The 27,503-nt window shown below is 41.9% G+C and overlaps 1 pseudogene across 1 annotated transcript; it reads left to right on the top strand.

The window, feature by feature from the left end:
* On the top strand, positions 1-3,304 carry LOC309385341 (lysozyme C, milk isozyme-like; annotated as a pseudogene). Its single transcript, XR_014176880.1, has 4 exons — positions 1-225; positions 1,006-1,166; positions 1,989-2,067; positions 3,018-3,304. The product of XR_014176880.1 is annotated as a lysozyme C, milk isozyme-like (transcript).
* The last annotated feature ends 24,199 nt before the right edge of the window (positions 3,305-27,503 follow it).

Raw genomic sequence — 27,503 nt, 5'->3', positions numbered from 1 at the left:
TACAGAGGTGCCAGTTTCTCAAGCAGTGACTATAAAAACCCGTAGTTTTCCTGGGGAAGGTACACATCGTCCTCCAAGGAGCTGCAGCAATGAAGGCATTAGTGCTCACCCTCCTCTTCCTCTTCATTGCAGCCAATGAAGCCAAAGTATACTCCAAATGTGAACTGGCTTCAATTCTGAAACGAAACGGCATGGATGGATACTACGGCTACAAATTGGGCGACTGTGAGTTTACTCCTTTTTTCTCCATCTTAGCAAGTTCCAAGTTTGTAAGGGGGAACCAAAATGCAGCAGGTCTTTCAATAATTAGTTCAACCAACCCTCCCAATGAATTTTTTGAATGTTCTGAGAATGAGAAGATATGCTTTCTTCCCATCCCAAATTATTAGGATTCTCCCTGGACTGACACCCTTATTATTTTTTAATCAAAGTGATAGATTTCCAATTTCTTGCCTGACTGGGACAATTGCAGAACTGATATATGGTTATTATACCATCTTGGACTCTGTGGTTTGGGGTTTTTTTTACAATTATGGCTTAGTGAATATTTTATTTACTCTCTTAAGAATAAGCGTTTATCCCTACCAGGATAAACATCCTCTAAAAGGTAAGATCTTTCAAATTCTACCAAATCATTTAAATTTAGTATATGATTGAAGGGGCCATCATAGAAGATTTTCTACATGTGCAGATTGTCAAAAGATGCACAGTGAAAAGGTACCTCTTCCCTGGAAGGCTCAAATTAGGAAGAGAGAAGAAAGGAGAGATGGCTTTATGTGCCATTAAGAGCTCCAGGAATATCTTGGAGACAAGAAACAGGTTTATTCCGAATTCTCTGAAGATTTCCAAAATGTATTGGATTTTTTGGGTCCCTTCTTGAGGGAAGAATGAAAAGATATTTAAGCATTATGTTATAAATGCTATATTTTTTTAAAAAAATCCTGATAGCTTTTTCATTTGCAGCACAGATCTTTTATACTCCTTTCCTCATTTGCTTTCTTCCAGGGATCTGTATGGCTTATCACCAGAGCAGATACATAGCCGATTTGAGGGACCACCAGACTCGGAGGGCAATCGCAGCTATGGGATTTTCCAGATGAGCAGCCTTTGGTGGTGCAACAATTACCAGGGCCCTACAGCTAATATCTGCAAGAAGGCTTGCAGTGGTAAGACACCTAGTCTGATAGCCTTCCAAAATTCTGTTGTTATTATATGCTACTACACCATGGGATAATGTGACTGTGTTCCTTTTAGTTTTTCAGATGAGTAACATTGATATTGACTCATCAACACTATCTATCAAAATTGTTTTGAGTTCCTGTTTGGGTCAACAGTGATAATATTTAGCTACTCTGCTTTCTATTGGCCTCTTAGCCTTCTTCCATTTAGTGTCCTGCTATCCAACTTGTCACAACTACTCTAAATTCCTTCACACAGATATATCTCAATTTCTGCCCCCAAAACATCCACCACAGTATTATCTAAAGAGCAAAAAATCCATATGTGGTGAAGTCCCCCTTTCCCACTCACATTAACTATCTTACAATCTCTTCGGTGCTTTTTATATATTTCTTCACTTTTATTATTTTTATAAACAATTCAAGGTTGCACACATACCTTCCCCCTATTTTCCTTAAGTCAACTTAACTCTGTGAAGTGAGTTGGGCTGAGAGGAAGTGATTGGTCCAAAGTCACCCAACCAGCTTTCATTTCCAAGGTGACCTTAGAACTCACAGTCTCCTGGTTTGTAGCCTAGAGCCTTAACCACTAGACTGAACTCTCCCTGTTGTGCAATGAAAAGTGTTGCTTGGTAATACCTTTGAAACATTTGGAGTTGGACAAATTCCAATTTGTCTTTCCTGGCAGCTTAAATACTTAAATACCACATGGATAAGAATCTGCTTTAAATAGTAATGTTATGCAAGTCTTTGGAAATCTTGTTTGAAACATCTGTACTGGAATATATTCCAATTTGTCTTTCCTGGCAGCTTTCACAAATGATGACATCAGAGATGATATTGTTTGTGCTAAGAGAATTGTGCGTGATCCCAATGGGATGAATGCCTGGTAAGTCAATCTTTCATTAACATCTTCTACATGTAACATTGGGTAGCAACTGAGCTTGGGGTCATGAAATTTAATTACTTTCTTTAGACTATTGTAAAACTTTTGAGCATTGGTAGTGAAATATACTTTCTGATCATTACAGATTGTATTTTTATTGCTATACTTGCATTCTTGTAGCTTTAAAATATGGGTTTAAGTAGTCTTTTGAATCCTGTTTTAAAAGTAGCCTGAGACTCAATTTAAGATGGGGCTGTTGATGCTTACTATATGCTGGATTACTCCTTCCCAATCATTTTACATCAATTATCCACTCCTGTGCTTGTCAGCAGTTTAAAAAAATCTAGAGTTTAGTTCCAGGTTGGAGCAGGTAGCAGCAGAATTAGGCAGAGGGCCTTGTGAACACAAGGATTCTAATTCCATGGAGTGAGATCCATGGGATCAGAGATCTGGTAGGTAAAGAACCTAATAGTGTAAGAAGCAGGGAGAGATCATTCCTGAATCCTCCAATCATAGAATGAATAGTAAAGGGGCAGGCAGCAGCAGATCAGATTAGATGGAAAACTTTTCAGCTGAGTATCGAAAGGCAAAGAATAAAAATGCTTTGTGGTAAACAATATAAAAAGTATTCTGTGTTGTATTGAAGAGAGTTCAAAGTATCCAGTGGGCATAAGTTGCATGTATGCTTTATTGTGAGAAATAGAAAGCCAGAACTATTTTAGCTAAAAGAATTATTTTAATCTGAAGGAAAGGAGATTCATTTAAACAATTAAGAAAAGAACTTTATCAGTCAATGAACAGGAAAAATGAAAGAATGGTAGTTGCACTAGCTCACCTAAAAGCTTCCTTAATCTCTCCAAGTAGAGATTCATTATTATGTTAAAGAAACTACTACATGTATGAATTACAAAGATATGCATTATGCTTATTTTTTTTCTTAATCCTTCCTTAAGGTTTGGCTGGAAAAACAACTGCAAAGGAACAAATCTGTCAAAATGGACCCGTGGCTGCCGGCTCTGAATGTGATGATCCTTCATTTCTCTTCCTCCTCCTGTCATGAAAACAATATTATTGCTTATATAACCACACTGAGCAGTTTGATTCTATGCCTGCACTCCACATATTGAGGAGAATTAGTTTCTTTGCATACAAACAATGATTTTGAAATGGTTTCTGGGTGGAAAAGAGGGAAAGACTTTGCTTTTTAAAATTGCTTCAATAAAATGACTATTGTGCATTATCCTCTTCTCTGTTTCATGCTTTATTTCCTTTCATACTTTATTATTCCAACATAATTGAACTGGCCACCAATCATTGTAACAGCAGAGCAGATTTGCAACTGGTAGATTGGCATCCTAGACCACAGAAATTCTATGGTCAACCTCCAGTTATGTTAAAGCTTGGCTTTTGGTCTTTGTTATAAGAAAAACTGAGGTCTGTGTTTGATACCAGAAACATTGGTAATGGTTTACACCAAGGTCCTCTGTTCTGGCGGGAACAGAGATTCAATCTGATTGGTCAAAGGGTCTGACAGCTCCCTATAAAAGGGATGCTGTCAGACTGAACCTTCACTGCATTGTACATAGTTGACTTGTGCTAATAAAGAGCTGTTTGTTACTCTGAAGCCTGGGTGTGCCTTCATTCACCCGATTTAACAGTCTGAATTTAGAATTAGGTGGCCGTTTAAGTCCCATTAGTTTACCTGCCAAATACCCAGTGACGTGCGGTGAGGTTTATGACTGGTGAGGCACTGACACAGTGCTGGGTTTCAAATATTTTTAGACTTGTGGACTTCAACTCCCAGAATTCCACAGCCAGGCATGCTCAGTTCCAATTTAAAGTGACAGCATTTGTTTTTGTCCTTTGCTCCTTCTTTCTTTTTCTTTTTCTTCTCCTTCCCCTCCTTCCTCCCTCTCTCCCTTCCTCCCCCTCTCTCAAACACACACACACACACACACACACACACACACACACACACACAAGTTGGATTGGACTATCTCTCCTACCCCTTCCCTCTCTCACTCACTCTCAAACAAACCCCCCCACACACAAAAGTTGGATTGGATATCTTTTCCAGTGGCTTGAAAGCAGCTCCTCTGCCATCCCCCCCCCCATTCCCCTGCTGCCTTTCCCAAGCACCTCCACCATTGCAAATGCAGCCTGCTGTCTGGGTGGGAAATAATAAATATATAAATAAATAATAAATAAATAAATAAATAAATATATAAATAAATAAATAAATAAACACAATAAAGCCCACCCACCACCTCCTGCTGGCAGGCTGGGGTGAGAGGAGAGGCAGAGAAGCCGGAGGGGAGCCGAGCTGAGCCTTCCAAAAGAAAGAGGCTGGGGGGAAGTGTGTGTACTACAGCATGGCTCTTTGCCTGGCTTCCTGCCTCCTCCTGTGGTCTCCTCAGTGCTCGCTTGTGCTCTCCCTCCCCAAGTGTAGTTTGATTGCAGGTGGAGCCACGTTGCCTTTTCAAACTTGTAATCAGTGAAGCTGGGATATATTTTTATATAGTTTTATCCAGCTGTGTGTGTGAGAGAGAGAAATGAATGGGGGCCTGGGGAGGAAGTCACTACACTTGGGGAGGGAGAGCACCAGTGAGGTTAAGCAGAGTTGATTGCAGGTGGAGCTACGTTGCCTTTTCAAACTTGTAATCAGTGAAGCTGAGCTAGATTTTTATATAGTTTTATCCAGCTGTGTGTGTGAGAGAGAGAAATGAATGTGGGCCTGAGGAGGAAGTCACTACACTTGGGGAGGGAGAGCACCAGTGAGGTTAAGCAGAGTCATCCACGGTGAGGCAGCAACTAGCTCAGCTTTTTCCTTTTACTTTTTTTTTTCATGATGAGAGTGGTGAGGCTGTGCCTCACCTGCCTCACCTGACTGCACGTCACTGCAAATACCAGAGCATGGAAACAAGACAGCAGCAGCAGCAGCATGTTAATGACACAGATTAAACTATTGTGATTTTTGCTGTTCCAAAGTCCTTTTTGCATCTCTTCTAATAGTCCAGATATGCTAGTCTGTTAAATCTAGTCTACTCTGGGCATCCTCAGTTCCAGTTTGTACAACAAATCATGGCCCAGCTGTGGTACCTGCACATGCAGAAAGTTGAGAAGACTGACAGCCAAGCTATTCTGTATTTGAAGGATGTAACATAAAGAGGATTCAGTTCTTTAATTAGAGCAAAAACTAGATTTAGTCACAATTTCCCACAGCCACCTGGAGGCCCATTTTGTTCCCAAAGCCCTCCAAGGCCATGCCTCAGAAATTCAAGAGCACTGGGAGCTCCTGTCAGATATTGTGAAATCAGAAAGGTAACCTATACCTTCAGAGGGGGAAGACACCCATACATTATGCAAGTTATAGATTTATGGTGGAAGATTAGAACAAGTACATGGATGTAGTTTGGTAGAACAGCTCATCCTCATGAGGACGAGAAAACATATATAGTTTACCTCATAGAAATTTAGTGTGCAGCATGTAGTCTGTTGAAAGGATCATACATTTATTGAAATAAGCAGAAAGCTTTGTATGTAAGAGTCTTTCTGTTCACTTTAATAGGTGGAACTGAGGGTTGGAGAGATGAAATTAATCCCAGTGGAGCAGGAATTGTATGCTGAAGTACCTCTGCTAACAATTTCATGGTGGGATAAGTAATTATTCATGAGTGAGAAAAGGCACGTTGGTTGAATGCACCAGTGAGAGACCATTACAAAGAACATTGTAATGTACTTTGATTTGGGTGGGTGATTTGTTCACATAGAGACAATGAATAAGGAACAAACTATGAAATAAATCTAGGAAAGAAGCATACTTGCCTAGAGAGCTTGCAGATACCACCAACAATTACAATTCCTGCTAATTCAAGGTAACAGTTTTAGGGCATTTGATCCAGAGACTTAAAGCCCATTCCCCCATATCTACTGCATGTCAGAAAGATGGCCGAGAGAGAAAGACTGGCCCAAGATGACCCAGGACTGGGATTGACAGTCTCCTGGTTTCTATCCTGGTGCCTTAACCACTACACCAAGCTGTCTCTCTAATAAAACAGAATGACTAATTTCTACTCCCACTTTCTTCAGGGGAAGGAGAACAGCTCAACAATCTTCTCAAGGCTGGAAAAAACAATCCTGAGCAAAGTCCCCAGGTTTGCAGACTGCTGGAGAGATGATTGTTGAACAGAATGAAAGATGGCGTGTAAAGGAAGTGTGAATAAGTGCATAAATATAGCCTGCTCTTATTTCCAAAATGTAAAGAATATTGAGGAAAAAAACTCTTGGGTAGCAGACATTTGGCCTGGGTCACCAAACTGATAGTGACTGCTGGCTGACCCCACCCGCGAACTGATCCCCTGGTTGCCTCTTGTTCTCCCCACCCAACTCTGCTCTGCAGCTTGCATGCCTAAAACACTGCATCCCTGATCTGCCTGCCAGGTAAGCCTGCGAGTCACAGCTTAGCTAGCTGGCCCTGCCCCTCCCTCCCACCATCCAAAGTTGCCTCCCCTACTTTCTTCCCCGCAGCCCTGCCATGCTTACCTGCCTTATACACAGCCTTCCTGGCAGTCCCTCACACCCGCTTGCCTTCTGAGGTCGGCATCGAGGCCGGCCTGGCCATGGAGTAGGGTGGCCCTTGGTGAAAACGCATACGCTGTGCTGGGGCTGAGAGGGGTGATGGCAGTGCTCTGGAAGGGCAAGCGGATATCCCAGGGCTGCCGCACATGCACCCTGTTTCGGGAAAGGAAGATTTCCCCCCATGAAGGGTGATACAAAGAGGGGAGGGGGATGCTACAGAAAGGTTTGCCTTCCACCCTGGCACAGATCTGGGAACTCACCCCACAGAGTCCAGCTCTCTGGGGGAAGGAGACTGAGACACGGTGCCACTTCCTGCTCGCAAAAAAGTGGAGCAAGAGGTGTGGAAGCGTTCAGTGAGTGGGTGGGTGGAAGCCCCCCAAGCAGGGAAAAGGCCGGGCCTGGCCACACCACCATGCAGCCCACGGCACTTTCTCTTTGGCCTGAGCGGTGGCACTTCAGCTTGGCAAAGAACAGGTCACTGCACTTGTAGTTGCATGGCCAGCCAGAGCGGGAGAATGGCATGGGCAGGGAGACCGATACAGCCCCACCAAGGAGGCTCTGGCTGAGTGATCGCCGCATCCCCCCAGCAACAGGCACGCTGGGGTCACTTTGCCCACCTTGCCCGCCACCTCCATGCGCTGAACTTGGAAGGGGCTGATGCCACTGCTCTACCTCATCATCTGCCTGTTCTCCTGCAGCACTGCCATTCGCTTTTTTCCTTCTCCCGCCCTGAAACGAAAGCAAACGGTGCTGCACTACAAGTGTGGCGACCTGGTCTTCGCTGGTGGGAAGCCGTGGCCAAGTCTCCTTCCCCTGGAGCACCAGACTCTGCGGCCAAGTTCCCTGAGTGGCACCGGCAGTCGACCAGTCTGATCTGCAAAGAGACCAAGCGGCTGGCTGGCTGGGAAGCCAATGGGCTGCTTTGGAGCCCCAAGCCCCATGGAGCCAGTACGGGAGGCATGTGGGCCTGGGTCAAAGTTGGCCTTTTCTAAGGCATCCCCCTCCCCTCTTTGGATTGGCCTGCAGGGGGTGCTCTGATTTTGCAAAAAGGGGCAGGTGGTTTGTCCGGAGGATTGGTGGGGGAGATATGTGGCCTTCCGGGATGGAGAGCGGGGCAAGAGAAGGCTCCAAGGTTTACTTGGGAAGTCAAGTAAAGTCAGATGTTGGAAGTCAGATGTTGGAGGGAAACTCAAAGTGTTGGGGACTTCAGAAGGGCAGAACGTGTTTCAGAATGTGCATCTCCTGGATCTTACAGTGAGTGATGTGAGTGACATCAAGTTGGCAATACCTATCCAGTCACATGACCACTAAGCCACAACCACAGAACTGGTAGGGAGAATTTTAGGATTTCACCACTGATACCAATGGCTCTAATTCAGAAAAGCTGAGCCCAGGTGTACAAGCTCTTCTCCGATCTTAGAGGATAAAACCAGAACTGAAATATGCCAATCCTGTAAGATCTCACTAGAGAGACAAACAAAATTTGTGATCAGGTAATCTGGCAGGCATCCTGTGACCATGTAGGGCTTCTATAGATTAAAAACAGCATGCTGAATTCCTCAAGGAACCAAGTGGCAGCTAACTGATTTATGCCCAGCCCTGCCTCTGCTGCCCACTTCTGGACTACATATAGATTCTTCATAGTCTTCCAAGGCAACCTACGTAGAGTTCACTGCACTGATTTACACTGTGAATAACTTATAGAATCCAGTTGCAGAATTCAGCAATTTCAGATCAGATGCATAAAATCCATCTACATGGTCAAAGAAATTGGATGAAGACTTGATGACTCGTATAAGGGTAGAATGGCAATAAAACCAAGAAATAAAATACGGTTCACTGGGTTGTTCCAATAAGCTGCATGATTCCACAAACTTTATCATAAACGAAAAATCCAGAATCCGTCTGGGGTCTTAAAATGCCCTTCCCATCCACTATTAGTTGCGTTTGGCTTCTTCTGAAATTGAAAATGGTAATTATTTCCTTCTCTTCGATCAGTGCCTTAGTACTCCCTGCTTCTTAGTCCAAATGAACTTCAAATAGGGGAATAATTGCTTTGTTTGCCAGCTCCCCAGAGATGCCAGTTTCTCAAGCTCTGACTATAAAACCTAGTAGCCTTCCTGGAAAAGTCAGACATTGTCCTCCAAGGAGCCGACAACAATGAAGGCATTAGTGCTCAACCTCCTCTTCCTCCTCATCACACCCAGTGAAGCCAAAATATTTTCCAGATGTGAACTGGCTTCAGTTATGATGAAAAATGGTCTGGATCGATATGAGGGCCAGTTGGACAAATGTAAGTTGACTCTCTCTTTCTCTCCATCTGAGCAAGATCCAGCTTTGCAAGAGGATGCAAAATGGGGCAGATCTCTCCAAGAATGAGTTCAACCAGCCCACCTAATGAATTAAATGCTGTTTATAATTTTCTTAGAATGAGGAGATATGCTTTCTTCTCAACTTAAATGACAGAGAAGACCTCCAGTTTGTTGCCTGACTGGGACAATTGCAGAACTGGGATATCGTTGCACCACCTTGGTCTCTGCATTGTCTTTTTACAATGATAGCTTAGCAGATATTTCATTTACTCTCCCAAGGATAATGGATTATCCCTGCCAGAATAAGCCTCCTCTCACAGGTTAGATCTTTCAAATTCCACCAAATCATTTCAATTCAGTATGCGATTGAAGGGACAATCACAGAAAATTTTCTACGTGTGCAGATTGACAGTAGATGCACAATGAATAGGTAGCTTCTCACTGAAAGCCTGAAGTTAGGAAGAGAGAAGAAAGGTAAGGTGGCTTTATGCGCCATTAAGAACTCCAGGAATATCTGACAACAATCAGATTTATTCCAAATTTCCCTGAAGATTTCCAATATGTTCTGGAGTTTTTGAGATCTTCTTTGTTGGGGGAAGACTGAGAAGATGGCTAAGCATTGTGTTATAAATGTTTTATTTTAAAAAAAATCAGGATAGCTGTTTCATTTATAGGACTGGTCCTTTATAGCCCATTGCCCATTTGCTTTCTTCCAGGGATATGTATAGCTTATCATGCAAGCAAGTACAATACCCAAGCTGTGGCTGGGCCAAATGAGGATGGCAGTAGAAACTATGGGATTTTGTGGATTGGTAGTGATCGGTGGTGCAAAGATGACCTGATCTTTTCAGGAAATTACTGTATGAAGCCTTGCAGTGGTAAGACATGTCTGTCAAAGCTTTGCTAGACTTCAAATTTCTCTTCTTATTATGCTCTACAATACAAAGCAGTAGCACACTCCTTCTGGTGTTTATTTCCGGACCTGATTTCCTACCAAGGCTCCCACCTAATTCATTAGAAAAGCAAAACAAAATAATGAACTGTTCCAAATCTCTCAAATCAAAATTTTGTAGGATGATTTTTGTCCACCTTCTTCTCTTTTATTGCCTCTCTATAGGAGATTGCTCTCCATGAGAATTAACACTAAATCATTGTCACTGTTTCTCAAAATTGTTTTGAGTTCCTGCTCAGGTCAACAATGAAAATATCTAGCCTTTGTGTTTTCTGGCCTCTTAGCCTTCTTCCATTTAGTGTCCTGCTACTCAGCTTGTCACAACTACTCTAAATTCCTTCACACAAATATATCTCAATTTCTGCCCCCAAAACAGCCACCACAAAATTATCTAAAGAGCCAAAATCTCATTTGTGGTGAGGTACCCTTGGTCTTACTCACATTAACAATCTCACACTCTCCTCGTCTAAACATTGTTTTTAATCCCCCACCTTTATTATTTTTATAAACAACTCAAGGTTGGTACATACCGATTATCTCTTCCTCCTCCTCCTATTTTCCTTAAAACAGCTCAAACCTCTGAAGTGAGAGGATGTGGCAGGCTCAAAGTTACACAACCAGCTTTTATTTCCAAGGTGAGACTAGAACTCACAGTCTCCTGGTTTGTAGCAGGAAGTCCTAACCACTACGGCACTAAACTGGGTCTCCACATGCAGTTCAAAGGGTTGTTTCTTGGAGAGCCACCTGATCCTATCTTCACTGTAATTAGTTAATACCTTGCCTGAGGCACAAGTTAAGGGCATCAATTTCAGCTTCTGAACCCTACCCAGTTAAGGGACCCGATCCTGTATTTTCTGCCCTTTGTTGGACAAATCTAGTTCTTGGACACAGGTGAGAGATTTCTTCTCTGGCTCCTTTCCAAGAGTGCAATGAGACTGTTGGGAAGTTTGCCTACCCAGCATATTCATCTCTAGAGGGGAAACTGCTCTGCATGGTTTAGAACATGCCTGAGACTAGGCAGTTAATGGTCTACACCAGCTGTACAAAAAATAAGTGATATCACTAAGGACACGAATGTATTGCATAATTCATAATTAGTGTACTAACATTGGAACATCTGGAATTGAAGAAATTCTGATTTCCCCTTTTTGGCAGCTTTCACAGATGATGACATCAAAGATGATATTGCTTGTGCTAAGACGATTGCGGGAGATTTTGATCCGTTAAGGATCTGGTGAGTCAATTTCTCATTAACATCTTCCACTTGTAACATTGGGTATCAACTGAATTTGTAGTCATAGAAGTTAATCACCTTTCTTTAGACTATTGTACTACTTTTAGCATTTGTGGTAAAATATGCTTTCTGCATGATTATATCCGTATTATTCCTTTGTTCAAGGTTATATGGGAAAACAAATTTTCTATTGGGAATATGGAATATCTATTTCTGATTTTATGGTCAGAAGTAAAAAGTCAGAAAGAACAATCTTAGCTTACAGTTTTTTAAGCCTTGGGGAAAGGAGATTCATTTAAACAAGGAAGAAAATTATAAGTCAATTATAAGTGGAAAGATGAATGAATGATAGTTGCTACTAGCTAACTTGGAAAATTCCTCAATCTCTCTATTACACTGAAGTCTTCAAAGAAACAACCGTACATTGTGGTCTACAAAGACATGCATTGTGCTTATTTTTATTCTTATTCCTTTTTTTAAGGTCGCCCTGGAAAAAGAACTGCAGAGGACCAGATATGCGAAAATGGAGCTCTGGCTGCCGGCGCTGAGACTGATGCTCCGGCATATCTCTTCTTCCTCCCGTGATGAAAATGATATTATTTCTTATATAAACACATTGAACTATTTCATTTTCTTGACCTCCACAGGTTGGGAAGAATGAATGGGTGGGAGAGAGGGAAAGACTTCGCTTTTTAAAATCTTCAATAAGATTTTAAATCTTTTTAAAATCTTTAAAATCTTTTATTGCTTCAATAAAACAAATATTGTGCATAAACCCCTTTCTATATAATGCTTTATTTTCTTTCATTCTTCATTATTCCCTCATAACTGAACTGGCTACCAATCATTCTTACAGCAGAGAAGATCTTTGCAACCAAATATTCATTCAAAGCTTGGCAGAATAGAATAGAATAGAATAGAATAGAATAGAATAGAATAGAATAGAATAGACAGTTGGAAGGGACATTGGAGGTCTTCCAGTCCAACCCCCAGCTTAGGCTGGATATCCTACACTACTTCAGGTAAACGGTTATCCAATCTATTGTTTAAAACTTCCAGTGTTGGAGCATTGAAAACGTCTGGAGGCAAGTTGATCCACTGATTAATTGTTCAAACTGTCAGGAAATTTCTCCATAGTTCTAAGTTGCTTCTGTCCTTGATTAGTTTCCACCAATAGCTTCTCGCCCTGCCCTCAGGTGCTTTGGAGAATAGCTTTGACTCCCTCTTCTTTGTGACAGCCCCTGAGATAGTGGAACGCCGCTATCATGTCATCTCTAGTCCTTCTTTTCATCAGACTAGACATACCCAGTTCCAGCAATCGTTCTTTATATGCTTTGATGCATCTCTTCATACAATATTAGTAATCTATCTTGAAACTATTGTATTACATACAATAGTTGACCAATTCAATGGTCAACCTCCAGTTATGTTAAAGTTTGACTTTTGGTCTGTGATATAAGAAAAAATGAGATCTGAATTTAGAATTAGGTGGCCATTTAAGTCCCATTAGTTTACTTGTCAAATACCAGAGCATCCAAAGAAGACAACAACATCAGTACGTTAATGACACAGATCAAACTATTGGGATTTTGCTGCTCCAAAGTCCTTTTTGCATCTCTTCTCATTGTCCAGATATGCCAGTCTGTTAAATCTAGTCTACTCTGGGCATCCTCAGTTCCAGTATGTACAACAAATCATGGTACCTGCACATGCAGAAAGTTCAGAAGACTGCTGGAAACTCTGTTCAAGTACACATATGCACAAAACTGCAAACAGCATTTGGCAGAAAAAAATAATGGCAGCTCCTGGCTTTCTCTTGCAGAAGAATTTGGCAGACGGCCTTTCGAACACCAGGATTTTGATCCCATGCACAAGCTCCCTGGGATCAGAGGACTGGATCTGTAAACAGCACAGTAGTGAGAGAAGCAGGGAGAGATCATTTGGGAAGTCTCTAAGTCATAGGAGGGTGAGAAAAGGGGGCTGCAGAAGCAGATCATTTGATGGAAAATTCTTAAGTCAGTAATCAGCATTTAAAAGCAAACCATTAAGACATTAGGTAGCCAACACTCGAGTTATCTAAAAGTTACTCTGCTGTGTGCTCTTCTGAAGCATTCTCAGATTTTGGCTGGGTTTTTATGATCCTCTGGCGCTTACACAATACTTTGGAATTTAATTTTCTTTTTTCTTTTCCTTTTTAAATAATTCATGTTTTATTTGCAGTTTTCTTTTCACACCATACATATTTTGTGGATAGTGTATTGACTAGATCAAATCTTTTTTGAACAATGCTAACCATAATAATAGAAATAAGTATACATCATCCTAGTCTTCCAACTTCAACGATACCTTCCTTTATAAATCTTTATCATTTTTCCTTTAATTCATTTAAACATAAATAACATTTCTTTGCGCCAAGAATTTGTTATCTCCTACTAAGTTACTGATATTTAATATATATATTTTTAAAAAATTAGTCCACCATAATTTCAATATCCCAAATATCTAGGACTATTAATAATGCAAAATATTAACAAAATGTCATCAACCCCTACTATTTTCCCTATATATATTTTTTTCACAATTATTTCTTCATATGCCTCTATTATCCCCTGTAAATCCATTTTGTAACAATTTAATAAAAAGTACTCAGTAAACCTCTATGATTCCAGCATCTCAATATTTTTTAAAAAATCTGTTTAATATAATTCTATCAATCCCATAGATATATCTCCAAATCCCCTAAATTTATAATTTTTAAAATTATTTAGTAATGTATAGCCTTGTGGTTTCCAATTACATATCTTCCCAATTGTCCAAATTTTAGTCCTATTTAACTTTTCTTCCTTTCTCTTTTCTTCTATCACCTTTTTTCTTTGTGTTGTAGAATGTTCTGTCAAATAGCATTAATAATCCAAATCCAAATTAATCCATTAGGTTCCTCCAATCTTTCAAACCCATAATCCAATAGCCAGTTTCAGCAAAGTTTAGTTATTTGCAATTTAGTTCCTCTTAGAAAACTTCAAAAGGGAACAAAAATTCATTAAGTACTTTTTTAAAAGAATGCATGTCGCCTTCTGGAATAGAGTCACGGTCAGGCTGCCTTCCAGATGTTATTTACTTCTATTCGGGAGTGGGTTTCTGCTGGTTCTAACCTCTTCGGTAGAAGAGGTTCCACAAATCTACCAAACCGGTTAGAAGAGGTTCCTCACAGAGCGCCTGCCCCGCCCCCCTCACTCGCTTCCCCCACCCGTTCCATTGCCACTCGTGGGCAGTAGCTTGTGCGGTGCGGCCGGCCTCTAGGACCTCCCTGAACATGCCTAGGAGGCATAGCTGCCAGCAAAGCATGGGGGCATTCCAGGGCATCCCCCCCACTGGTTCCCCACCCCCCTTCCCGGCGAAGTTTTCCAAGGTGTGGTTTCAAAAGCAGCCTCCCATCCCTTCTGCCCGGCTCCCGCTGAACTCCGGGAAGGAGGAGAAGAGCCTTTGGAGAGTGAGAAGGAGGAGGAGGGAGGAGGAGGAGGCCCCCACACAGGGCCATGCCAGCTGGGCAACCAGCACTAAGAAAGCACCTCACAGCTTTTGAAAGGAGGAGGGGCATAGGAAAGGGAGAATGCGGAGTCGCCTTTCAGGGACACCAAAGTGTCGGGAAACCAGCACTGCCACCAGAGTCTAAAGTTTTCAGTTAAGGTGACCAACCGTCCTCCTTTAGGGAGGACAGTCCTTCTTTTGTAAGTTCTGTCCTCCCTCGAAAAGTGTCCTCCTACATGTCCTCCTTTCCGATAGTTGAAGACTAATCTGTTGCGCATTATGTGACGTATTTGTATTTGACATGACAATTCATCAAGGCTCTGTATAGTGCAGTATAAGATGCGATTATGAGATGCATGCGCTCTGCACGGGAGACCTTGAGAGAGCGCCACGTGCAAGTGGCTTTGTTTACTTCTTACCAAAACACGACACGGCACATACGCACGCAATAGACTCACGGCAAGTCGGCAATTTAATGACTCACTGTAATTATTTCTTTCTCAGTGAATATTCAATTATACAGAGGTAAGTACAATTCACGTTTTATTAAACAGTTTTTAATGGTGTTTTTTTTACTTCATCACAAGTATATTGAACAGATATTGAATCTTGTGTTGAATTTTTATCTAAAGAAATGCTAGACATTAAAATAGACGACAATTGTCTCTTTGAAGGAATTAGAAGACTGAATGTATATTTAAATTCTGAAAAATTAATACAATGGGAAAATCAACACGTTGAAATTGATAAAAGATGGGTGGTTATTTTCAGCCATTTAAAAAATGAACATATTCCACGTGAAAATTTATTTATACTTGTTCAATTTATGTTGTGCTGCCCTGGAACTAATGCAGCAGTTGAAAGAGTTTTTTCAATTGCCAATGATTTTTGGACAAGTGAGAAATCGAGATTGAATGTTGATACTCTAGCTGCAGCACTTGCCGTAAAATTCAATATGAAGGATATTTCTTGTTCAGATATTTCCAATATATTGTTAGAAGATGATACATTGACAAAAAATATTAATTCAATGGAAAAGTACTCATTTAAATAATAATTAACAGGCATGTAAGCATAATTACAATATAAAATGTTACAAATGTTTTTATTATGCATGTATCATATTTTAGTGTATTATTGTTGCAATGAATAAAATATTTCTTTTATTTACGATTTTTTTTCCAATTTATTTGTCCTCCTTTTCATTGTAAAAAAGTTGGTCACCTTATTTCAGTGGCTCCAGAAAGGTGAGGCAGGGAGCTGAGACCCAGGCAGTTTCCTTCGCTCCCCTTGCAAGGGAGTAGTAGGCATAATTTTTGCATTCCTGCCTCTGCTGGACTTCACTCTCTTCTCCGCTTACTCCTTGCGACTGCAATAGACATCCAGAAGTGGCTTTTGGGACTAATGGGGCCTGAGCTTTCAGCCTGACAGCCCCCACCACTTCTGGACATCTATTGCAGTCGCAAGGAGCATGTCTGATCCTCCATCGCTCACTCACTCTTTCACCCCCTGGACCACTTCAGCGCCATTCTGGCTATCTCCGTCCATCCAGGCCTGGCAGCTGCAGCAACATCATCAAGATGAAGAGCGAGAGGGAAGAGCCCAGCCGGAGAGGGCCCCACCTGCTTAGGCAGGGCTCCAAGGTCCCTTCACTTCCAAGCCACTTCGTCTTGATGATGTTGCCGCAGCTGCTGGGCAAGGAAGGACGTAGGTAGCTAGAGGGGCGCCAAGGCGATCTGGGGGGGGGCGAAACAGCAAGTGAGCAATGGAGGATCAGGCAGCCTTTGAATTGTTGTTCTCTCTCTAAATATTCAATTTAACTGTACTTTTCACTGCCACTTTTTTTTAACAATTTTTTTTAATTGTTTTAATTAAACCAAAACACACAAAAAGGATCATCCTTCATTACATCTTGTAGAAAGTGTGTCAATTGGTTACAAATAGATTTCGTGCGTTTCTACCACAATCATTACTTATACTTCCTTCAGTGACGTGCAGTCAGGTGAGGCAAGTGAGGCACAGCCTCACCACTCTCATCATGAGGAAAAAAAAGTAAAAGGAAAAAGCTGAGCTAGTTGCTGCCTCACCGTGGATGACTCTGCTTAATCTCACTGGTGCTCTCCCTCCCCAAGTGTAGTGACTTCCTCCCCAGGCCCCCATTCATTTCTCTCTCACACACACACAGCTGGATAAAACTATATAAAAATCTAGCCCAGCTTCACTGATTACAGGTTTGAAAAGGCAACGTGGCTCCACCTGCAATCAAACTACACTTGGGGAGGGAGAGCACAAGCGAGCACTGAGGAGACCACAGGAGGAGGCAGGAAGCCAGGCAAAGAGCCATGCTGTAGTACACACCCTCCCCCCCAGCCTCTTTCTTTTGGAAGGCTCAGCTCCCCTCTGCCTCTCCTCTCACCCCAGCCTGCCAGCAGGAGGTGGTAGGTGGGCTTTATTGTGTTCCAGGCATTTCCCACCCAGACAGCAGGCTGCATTTGCAATGGTGGAGGTGTTTGGGAAAGGCAGCAGGGGAATGGGAGGGGGGATGGCAGAGGAGCTGCTTTCAAGCCACTGGAAAAGATATCCAATCCAACTTTTGTGTGTGGGGGGGTTTGTTTGAGAGTGAGTGAGAGAGGGAAGGGGTAGAAGAGATAGTCCAATCCAACTTCTGTGTGTGTGTGTTTGAGAGAGGGGGAGGAAGGGAGAGAGGGAGGAAGGAGGGGAAGGAGAAGAAAAAGAAAAAGAAAGAAGGAGCAAAGGAGAAAAACAAATGCTGTTGCTTTAAATTGGAACTGAGCATGCCTGGCTGTGGAATTCTGGGAGTTGAAGTCCACAAGTCTAAAAATATTTGAAACTCAGCACTGTGTCAGTGCCTCACCAATCATAAACCTCACCGCACGTCACTGACTTCCTTCATATTGAATTGTACATTTTAAATCAAAAATCTGTATGTATTTTACTAACAATGTACCACCATTCTCATTTAACTAGAATTATTTAAATGTGCTTTTATCTGAAATCATTTGTGTTTAAAGATACAACCACCTACTGGCATTCATTAGCAATTTCAATAAACCTCCAATAACATTACACCTTTATAACATATTCTGGAAAAAAATCAATTAATAAAATATCTAAGCATTCCCCCCCCTTTTTTTCCCCAACTCACTATTTAGAGCTTGTATCTAATTTGCTTTTACCAATACCAACACATGTAGATATCATTAAACATTATCCATTAACATTTCCTTGTTATTATTATAGTTAGCTAAAAATTATTTACTATTTATATCACATCACCTCTCATCAGACCCAAGAAAAATTACATCTTTATAACAAAATCTAAACAAAAATTTGTTAATAAAATTTATGAGTCTTTTTCCCAGGTCCCAATTTGCAATTTATATCCAAGTTGCTTTTACTAGTTAAGATTATTATTTCATTATTATTATCGTAATGAATTACTTGTTAACGAATAAACATTTAAGAACAATCTAAAAGAATATACAAAGTATTAAAATTCCTACTTATTAATCACCAAAAATTAACTAAATTTTTATCATCCTTTCATTATCAACCTGTATCTTTCCAGTAACAAAACAGTCCTATCTCTTTTGCCAGTTGTTTCCTTGTTATTATTATAGTTAGCTAAAAAGTATTTACTATTTATATCACATCTCCTCTCATCAGACCCAAGAAAAATTACATCTTTATAACAAAATCTAAACAAAAATTTGTTAGTAAAATTTATAAGTCTTTTTCCCAGATCCCAATTTGCAATTTATATCCAAGTTGCTTTTACTAGTTGAGATTATTATTTCATTATTATTATTTTAATGAATTACTTGTTAACGAATAAACATTTAAAAACAATCTAAAAGAATCTACAAAGTACTAAAATTCCTACTTATTAATCACCAAAAATTAACTAAATTTTTTATCATCAACATTCATTATCACCCTTTATCTTTCCAGTAACAAAACAGTCTTATCTCTTTTGCCAGTTTTTGTGTCAATTCTCTTATTAACTCCTTTATAAGGTTTTTATAAACTTCTCTTTGCACTTTATTGCTTAAAAGATCTCTCAGGTAGTCTCGTTGCCCTTCAACTGGTATTGAAATCAGCATATCTTTGGTTATCAGACATATTTCTGAAATGGTTTCTCTTCTTAACTCCATCATCATCAGTCTTTTTTCCCCCTATATCTTGAAAAGAGGGATAGAGCTCCAGATTGTCAAATTCACTTTTCCATATTCCCTTTTTTCCACTTTCACCCATGTTTGCTCCATTAGTAAGTTTATCTGTTATCTTATCTTTATCCTCTATATCTTCATTCTCTTCTTTAATTTTTGGGGCTCCATCCCCATCATCTTTTGCTGTGAGAGACAATAGTCTATGCAACTTCTTCTCAAATCTCCCAAATCCTTCCAATATGTTTTGAATTCCAGCCAAAATATCTTGAAAATTTAAGGTTTCCTCATCTGCATATTGATACATGTTTCCAAGAAAAAAGAGAGGAGAAAAAAGAAAAAGAAGTCTAATATCCACTGCCACTCTAGCCTTCAAAGTGTCAGGGCAGCCTCCATCAGTAACCAAGAAAGAAACCTCTCAACTCCATATTTCAGAATTAAGAGTACTTTTACTGGTTATCAGTAGATAGCAGCTAGGCAAAGCAAGATCTGAGGCCAAAGCGCATGTAATCATAGATATCAATATGTGACCCAACTCCCTCCCCCTAGTAACCACATCACCCAGTCCAATCCGCACACCCCACAGGTGTCATCTGGGCTGCAGCTTCAAAACCCATCATCAGGTTGGTATGCCGGACGGTTGGCCTTGGCGGCAATTCCACTATCTGCAGCATGCGCAGTAGATGGTGAGAAAACCATTCCCTTCTTCATTCAGTCCTGTGCTGAAGCTTCCCCTCCCAAATACCATGTTATCCCCCCCTCCCCGTTTCAATGGCAGCCGAAAGCAAGCAGCAAAGCAGCTGCTGACATCCAGGCACCCATCAGGAAAGGACATCACCCCTGGAAAAAAAAACGTAGAGAAAAAAAACCAGGAACAAGACAGGTTAGACATATATATGGCAACATGAGTCAGGGTTTATCGGGATAGGTAGAGTAGAATTTCCGCAAAAGTCTAGGAGCTCTAACATGGGACTTATCAACCCATTCAGCTTGGGATGGGAGAAAATGTTTCCAGGAGACCAGATATTGAACCTGATTCCTACATTTCCTGGAGTCCAAAATCTCTTTGATCTCAAAATGCTGCTCTCCTTCAATGAGAAGAGGGGCAGGAGGCGGCGGTACTGGTGTCCAAACAGAGGAAGTGTGCACTGGTTTCAAAAGGTTAACATGAAACATGGGGTAAATACAGTTGAGATACTTTGGCAATTCCACCCGTACAGAAACAGGATTAATGATCTTCACAATAGGAAACAGACCAACATACTTAGGCCCTAATTTCTTCAAATGTTGGGTAGTTTGGAGAAATTTGGTAGACAGAAAAACTTGATCCCCAATCTTGTACTCCCTTTCTTTCACCCTCTTTTTGTCAGCTTGTTTCTTGTGTGCTTGATGAGCAGCTTCCAATGTCTTTCGGGCTATGGGCCAGACTTTTTGGAGCTGGTCACTCCACTCGGAGAGGGACAAGACTTGTGGCTTTTCACGGGGCAATTCTGGGATTGGCACAAAGTCCTGCCCAAACACAAGTCTAAAAGGGGTGAAACCGGTGCTGCTGTGCACAGAGTTGTTGTACGCTACTTCAGCATGTGGTAACAGTTCAGTCCAATTATCCTGCTGATAATTGATGAAACACTGGAGGTACTGCTCCAAAACAGAGTTAGTCCTTTCACAAGCTCCATTAGTCTGAGGATGGTGGGCGGAGCTTAACCCCTGGGCGGAGCCAATCAACTTCAAAAACTCCTTCCAGAAGACGGAGGTGAACTGTACCCCTCTATCTGATATTATGTGCTCCATCACCCCATGCAAATGGTATATATGTGTAATAAACAATTTAGCTAAAGATTTAGCTGAAGGGATCTTGGAACAAGGCACAAAATGAACCTGTTTAGAGAACAAGTCCGTGACCACCCAGACCACAGTATTTCCTTGACTCTCCGGTAATTCAACAATGAAATCCATTGATATTTCCTTCCAAGGGGATTCAGGATGGGCTACACCTTGAAACAGGCCTTGGGGCTTTCCTGGTGGCCACTTAGCGGCAGCACATACGGGGCAACTGGCCACATATGACTCAATGTCTTTTTTCAAAGACGGCCACCAAAATTGTCTTTTGATGAGATGCAGAGTTTTCACAAACCCAAAATGCCCTGCCACGCGGGAATCATGAGCTCGTTGTAGCACAAAAGACTTCATGCTTGCAGGAACAAACAATTTAGCGCCTATCCAAGCCAGTCCATCTTTCATGGTGCATTCATTTGAATGTTCCTTAAACCAGTAATCGGACTCAAGGCCTTCCTTGAGTTTGCAGATGAGGTCTGTTGTGACCTCCAAATTAGAGTTGCTTTGGCTTCTAGTAACCATTGGAGCAGCAAGACTTTTCGCTGGGATGACTGAAAGTACCACGCTTAGCTTGGAACTGTTGTATTGTGGGAGTCTGGATAATGCATCCGCCATGAAGTTCTTCCCTACAGGGATGTACTTTAGGGTGAAATTGAATCGGTTGAAATGTTGCGCCCAACGCATTTGTTTAGGAGACAGCTTTCGAGGATCTTTAACGCCTCCAGATTTTTGTGATCAGTCCACACCTCAAAAGGGTGTCTAGTTCCCTCAAGGAAATGTTGCCAGGTCATCAAAGCCCACCTGACAGCAAAAGCTTCTTTTTCCCATATAGCCCATCGCCTCTCCGTCGCTGTCAGTTTTCGGGAGGTATAAGCGCAATGCTGCAGGTACCCGTCAGTGTTTGTTTGAAGTAACACTGCCCCCACAGCTACATCACTAGCATCAGCTTGAACGATAAATGGTGCATCCATGTCCGGGTGTTTCAAAATGGATTCAGCTGCAAAGAGTCGCTTCAGTTTTTCGAATGCTGCCTGACATTCCATAGTCCATTTCAATGGCTTCCCCGGTTTGGGTTTGGCCTCTCCTTTTGACTTTAGGAGATTTGTAATGGGTAGCGCAATGCTGGCGAAGGATGGAATAAATTGAAGATAAAAATTCGCGAATCCCAAGAAACTCTGTAATTGTTTGCGGGTGCAGGGGGGGTGCCCATTCGGTAACGGCTTGGACTCTAGCTGGGTGTCAGCATTCCAAATATCATGCAGAATTAAATCAGAATCAAAAGCAAAACTTTCCTTAAAGTTCCAATTTAATAAGACAGACATGTTGGCATTGTGCTATGGAATCCCAAATCTGATTTGCTTCCTGGGATTCCACCCAGTTGAAAGTTCATGATCTTATCCCCACCCCCATAATCCATCACATGGTCCAATCTTCATCTTCCACGCTGGCATCTACACCACTCTCTTCCAGTCAGGTGTCGAGGTGCGGAGACAAAAGATGACCTTGAGCTTCTAGAAAAGAATCACAACAATACATTCCACAATCCTACTCCTTTCTATTCCCCCCTCCCAATTACTACACTAATGAAACAGCATAGGAAAATATTAGAAAGTGTGGCAGGCCAAAGATCCTAAAAGGAACATAACTACAGGCCTGACAGGCGGCCTCTCCTCAGAAGAAAAATGTTTCCTGTAAAGAGAATAACATAAAAGTTAACATAACAAAATTAACCACCTCTTCTCCCCAGGCCAATTGGGAAACTTCTCATGGAATTGTTTACTAACTTCTCCACTTTTAGGTTCCAACTTTTCACCCAAGTAGCTTCAGACAAAGGGTAACCCTTCCAGTGTACTAAGTACTGTAAGTGACCCCTATTCAGCCTGGAGTCTACGATTTTTTCTGCCTCAGATTGTGTTTCCCCTGCTATCACTACAGGAAGAGAGTGAGCTTGGGTGGATGCTCTTATGTTAGACCCAATTACTGGTTTCAACAAGCTACAATGAAATTCTGGGTCAATTTTCCCTAGACTTCTTGGTAGACTGAGTCGAACTGTAACTGGGTTAACTATCTTCACTATTGGGAATGGACCTAGAAATATTGGACCCAATTCCTTACTAGGCATTCCTAATCTTATGTATTTGGTAGATACAAAAACTTTGTCCCCCACACTGAAGGGGTTTTGGAGCGAGCGATGTTTCTCAGCTTGCTTCTTGTAGGCTTTTGCCGCAACTGCTAGAGCCTTCTTCGTATTCTCCCATCCTTTCTTTAGCGTGTCCGTCCATTCATTCAAAGGCATGGAGGAGGGTGGCTCTCTCGACAGCTCAGGCATGGCAACAAATTCCATGCCACTGGTAATCTGGAACCCCGTTAATCCTGTGCTGCTGTGGACCGCATCCTTGTACACCACTTCGGCGAAGGGTAGCAAGTCCAACCAGTTGTCTTGCTGATAGTCCACAAAACACCAGATGTATTGTTCCACCACAGCATTGGCTCTCTCTGCTGCGCAGTACATGCTGGGATAAACCTCTGAACTCAGTCCTTGTGTGGACCCAATGGATCTCAGGACCTCTCTCCAGAACTTGGCTGTGAACTGGACTCCGTGGTCTGAAATGATCCTCTTGGGTACTCCGTGCAGGCGATAAATGTGTTTCACAAACATTTTCGCTAATTTCTTTGCGGATGGCAATCCTGAATAAGCAATGAAGTGTGCCTGCTTAGAAACCCATCAATGACTGTCCAGATTACTTTATTCCCACTGCTTTCTGGGAGTTCCACAATGAAGTCCATTGTGACCTCTTCCCATGGCTGGTTAGGGCTCTCTGCTGCAGGTGCTGCAGGTTCTGGGCTCTTGGATTCAATCATCCACGGCTGGCCCTTTTCCTCCTCCGAGACCTCCCCCTTGGTAGGACCTTTTGTCACCTTAAGTTGGGGATCCTCTTCCAGAGGTCATTTGGCCTTTTCCCTCTCCGAGGCTTCCCCCTTGGTAGGACTCTTCGTCACTGAAAGTTGGGGATCCTCTTCCAGAGGTTGGTGGCCCAGATTACTCTTTTGTGGTGGCATCTGGGGCCTTCTCTTTACCATGGTGGCAATTGGTGCACACGTTTGTGGCATTGGGGCTGGAGCCAAGCACTCTGACGCTCTGTGGCCAAGATGACAGCAACGGTGGCATTTTATTGGCACACATGAGGAAAGGAACCTAGTTACATCTCTAAACTTCAGAACCACCTCATCACATTGGACCGCTCTCCATCTTGCAGCTTCCCCCTTGGTAAACCCTTCTTTCCTTGTGGAGATTGCTTCTCTGTAGGAAGGTGCGGTAAGAACCTGTTGGGGCATTGCAGGTGCACATTTTCCCGCCATCCATCCTGCAGGCCTCCCTTTGGTAAACCCTTCTTCCATTGTGGAGATTGCTTCTCTGTAGGAAGGTGGGGTAAGAACCTGTTGGGGCATTGCAGGTGCACATTGTCCCGCCATCCATCCTGCAGGCCTCCTTTGGTAATACGTTCTTCCATTGTGGAGATTGATTCTCTGTAGGAAGGTGTGGTAAGAACCTGTTGGGGCATTGCAGGGGAGACTGGAACCGGTGGGGAGGTCAATCCCTCGGTTGGCCACTGCCCAGTTTTCTGCCATGGTGCCATCTGCTGAGGGAGGGCAGGTGCCCACTGGCATCCCTCCCATCCATGACCTGGGGTTAAGACCCATCCCAGGGTTGCCTGCTTCACAGGTTGCAGTTTAACCAATGATGTCTGGCTAGGGGGGTTTATGTGCCAAGGACCCTCCTGCTGGCTTGGAGGAGTTATGGGCCAAGTAGGTGTCTTCTGCTGGCTTGGAGGATTTTCCCATGTTGATGGCAAAGGATGTGTCCAGTGGCATCTTATCCATCCATACTCTGGGAAGAAAACCCAATCTGGTAGTGCTTCATTCACTGGTTGCAGCCCAATTTATGGCTGGCAAGTGAAAGATGCTGGCCAAATCCCTTCTTGCTGTCTGGGTTGAAATTCCCATTTTGATAGGGAATCTGTCTCCCACTCAGTTGCAGGATAATAAGTCATTTCATTTATCGCTGTCTGGAAGGAGTCAAAATCTCCACTCCATGGTTTTTTTCCAAGCCTTGCTTCTGAGCTGGGGGGAAGGAGGGGGAGCATGCACTCACATTTAGTTGTCTGAGATGGTCCAGGAAGCCCATCAGAGATGACAGCATGGGGATGGCTGGGATCTCCTTTCATCAGATCTTCTGGCCATCCTCTAACCGGGTGTAGAAAAAGTCTTTTCCAGCCCCCTTCGTCCTCTTGCCAGATGCAATAAATCTTGAAGCAGATTCCTTTTCCTTTGAAGTTAGCAGAGACGTGTTCCATCTCAGCTTCTTATCATCAAAAGCTTACTCATAATTGTTCGCTGATATTTTACGCTGTCCCAGTCAGCGTTGGGAATTCAGCACCTCCTCACCAGCACCCCCCCCTGTGAGGGGGGATGCTAGTGATTTATTTTAAAGAGAGAGTTGGAATAATGTCAGCGTTCCAAATACCATGCAAAATAAATCAGCGTCCAGAACAGAATCATCCTTAAATTTCCAATTTAATATTACAGGCATGTTGGCCTTTTGCTATGAAATTTCAACTCTGATCTTCTTCCTGGAATTCCCCCCAGTTGAAAGTTCATGATCTTATCCCCACACCCACAATCCATCACATGTTCCAATCATCATCTTCCACGCTGGCATCTACACCCCTCTGCTTCCGGTCAGGTGTCGAGGTGCAGAGACAAAAGATGACCTTGAGCTTCTAGAAAGAATGACAACAAAACATTCCACAATTCTACTCCTTTCTATTCCCCCTTCCCAACTACTACACTAATGAAACACATGGGAAATTATAAAAAAGTGTGGCAGGCCAAAGATCCTAAAAGAGTCATAACTATAGGCCTGACACAAATGAGCAATGGAGGATCAGACAGCCTGATCCTCACTCACTCACTCGCCGAGAAGAGCGCAAAGTCCAGCGAAGTCCATTTGCTTTTGTGGCTTCCCGGAGCACCAAGAACCTTCCTGCCTCCACTGGACTTCACGCTCTACTCCGTGCGCTCCTCGCGACTGCAATAGACATCCAGAAGTGGGAGAGAAGAGTCAACGTCGCAACGACACAATGTGTGGTCTCGACTGTCTGAGACCGCCGTTGATACTTTTATCGCCATACAGTCCAAACGGACCTAAGCCATCCTGAAGAGATGGTGAACAGGGAGACAAAACCTTGCTGGTCTCAGGGACATTGCAAAGTCCCTGATTGACCCAAGGGAAGCACTCCAAATTGGCGATAAACAGACAGCCCCATGCTGACAAAGTCAGAGACGGCTCTGGAAAGAAGGCAGTGAAAGTGAGTCCATCTGGTGAGGCTTTTCCTTTGAGAATGATTGCCCAAAGGAATTTTTTTAAAGATAAATTAGTCCTTTAAGCAAAGAATAAAGCGGCAGAATTTATCTTTATTGGACTGCCTTGGAAAGTTTTTATTTCTTTTTCTTCTTATTAACGATGTTTTGTGGATTCAAGTAACTGTAACGCTTTCTGCTTCTCCTCGTAAGTGAGCGAATTGTTTTTTTTTTTCTCCTATTTTCCGCTGCCTTATTTGTTGGCTTGAATTGAAACCATTTTTATCCTAACAATCCTTCTTACTACTTTTTATTAATCTCCATTAATGACTTTTAAAGATTTTTGTTTTCCATAAGCTTGAGATAAATAGGAGAAAAAAACCAAATCTGCCACTCGGAAGTTAGAACTTGGTTTTTTTTCTCTCTCTCTTTGAAACAATGTATCCTTTGTTCCCTCTGTTTTTGATCTTACTGATGCTATAATGGAAAGTTTTGCAGCTTACTTGTGCAGTTTGATAAGGAGCCAAGGGCATGGTTGTTTTCACAGGTGCCTTTTTAAAACACTCTTGGCAAGGGAAGGAAAAGAAAAGAAACAGACTTTTTCTCTTATGAAGAATATAGAAGATCTTGTGCTTAATTCAATTTAAAACATAACATTATACAGAGTGGCAGTGGACATCAGACTTTTTCTTTTATTTCTTTTATTTCTTGCTTTTTCCTTTTTTGGAAACATGTATCAATTTTCAGATGAGGGAACCCTAAGTCTTCAAAATTTGTTGGCTGGAATTCAAAAGTTATTGGAAGGATCTGAGAGATTTGATAAGAAGTTGGATAGACTACTGTCTCCTATAACAAAAGGTGATGGGGTCGGAGTCCCAAAAAATAAAGAAATGAATGAAGATGAAGAAGACAAAGATAAGATAACAGATGAACTTACTGATGGAGCAAACATGGGTGAAAGTGGAAAGAAGGGAATATGGAAAAGCGAATTTAATATCCAGGACCTTATCCCTTTCTTCAAGATATAGAGGGGGGGGGGAAGTGTTGATGATGCAACTAAGAAGAGAAACCATTTCAGAAATATGTTTAACCAAAGACATGCTAATTTTAATACCAGTTCAAGGGCAACAAGGTTTTTTGAGAGATCTTTCAAGCAACAAAGTGTGGAGAGAAGTCCATAAAAACCTTATAAAAGAATCAATGAGAGGATTGATACAATAACTGGCAAAAGAGTTAAGACTATTTTCTTACTGGAAAGTTACAGGTTGATAATGAATGTTGATGATAAAAAAATTAATTAATTTACTGGTGACTAATACGTAGGAATTTTAGTATCTTGCAGATTTTTTAGATTGTTTTAAAATGTTTATTCATTAACAAGTAATTCATTATGATAATAACAATGAAATAATAATACTAACTAGTAAAAGCAACCTGGATATAAATAGCAA

The sequence above is a fragment of the Natrix helvetica genome (assembly GCF_964273705.1).
Source record: "Natrix helvetica genome assembly, chromosome: 1".
In the NCBI taxonomy this organism is placed as follows: domain Eukaryota; kingdom Metazoa; phylum Chordata; class Lepidosauria; order Squamata; family Natricidae; genus Natrix; species Natrix helvetica.
Note: the sequence above shows the minus strand (reverse complement) of the source record. Positions and strands in the feature narration are given on the sequence as shown.